The sequence below is a fragment of the Somniosus microcephalus genome, unplaced genomic scaffold, assembly GCF_052327205.1.
Source record: "Somniosus microcephalus isolate GS21.2 unplaced genomic scaffold, FLI_Smic_1.0 unresolved_chr8, whole genome shotgun sequence".
Classification (NCBI taxonomy): Eukaryota; Metazoa; Chordata; class Chondrichthyes; order Squaliformes; family Somniosidae; genus Somniosus; species Somniosus microcephalus.
The window spans coordinates 48,078,158-48,079,356 of NW_028225186.1; positions in this window are offsets into that span (position 1 = coordinate 48,078,158).

A 1,199-nucleotide genomic window follows, 5' to 3' on the forward strand; every position below is an offset into this window, starting at 1 on the left:
CTTACATACTGTTTATGGATAGCAAACTGGTTACAAAACAGGAAACAGAGAGTTGGGGTTGGGTGCAGCTACTCAGACTGGCAAAAGGTGGGAAGTGGTGTTCCACAGGGATCGGTGCTGGAATCACTGTTGTTCATAAACGATTTGGACTCGGGAATCAGAAGAACAATTTTAAAGTTTGTCGATGACACCAAATTGGGAGGTAGGGTTAATACTGAGGAACACAAAATGCAAGAAGAGATTAATAAATTTCAGAATGGGCGTGCAATTGGCAAATGAATTTCACTATAGATCAGTGTGAGGTGGTGTGTTAATGAATTTCACTGTAGATCAGTGTGAGGTGGTGTGTTAATGAATTTCACTATAGGTCAGTGTGAGGAGGTGTGTTAATGAATTTCACTATAGATCAGTGTGAGGTGGTGTGTTAATGAATTTCACTATAGATCAGTGTGAGGTGGTGTGTTAATGAATTTCACTACAAATCAGTGCGAGGTGGTGTGTTAATGAATTTCACTGTAGATCAGTGTGAGGTGGTGTGTGAATGAATTTCACTATAGATCAGTGTGAGGTGGTGTGTTAATGAATTTCACTATAGATCAGTGTGAGGTGGTGTGTTAATGAATTTCGCTGTAGATCAGTGTGAGGTGGTGTGTTAATAAATTTCACTGTAGATCAGTGTGAGGTGGTGTGTTAATGAATTTCGCTGTAAATCAGTGTGAGGTGGTGTGTTAATAAATTTCACTGTAGATCAGTGTGAGGGGTGTGTTAATGAATTTCCCTATAGATCAGTGTGAGGTGGTGTGTTAATAAATTTCACTATAGATCAGTGTGAGGTGGTGTGTTAATGAATTTCACTATAGATCAGTGTGAGGTGGTGTGATAATGAATTTCGCTGTAGATTAGTGTGAGGCGGTGTGTTAACGAATTTCACTGTAGATCAGTGTGAGGTGGTGTGTTAATGAATTTCACTATAGATCAGTGTGAGGTGGTGTGTTAATGAATTTCACTATAGATCAGTGTGAGGTGGTGTGTTAATGAATTTCACTATAGATCAGTTTGAGGTGGTGTGTTAATGAATTTCACTATAGATCAGTGTGAGGTGGTGTGTTAATGAATTTCACTATAGATCAGTGTGAGGTGGTGTGTTAATGAATTTCACTGTAGATTAGTGTGAGGCGGTGTGTTAACGAATTTCACTG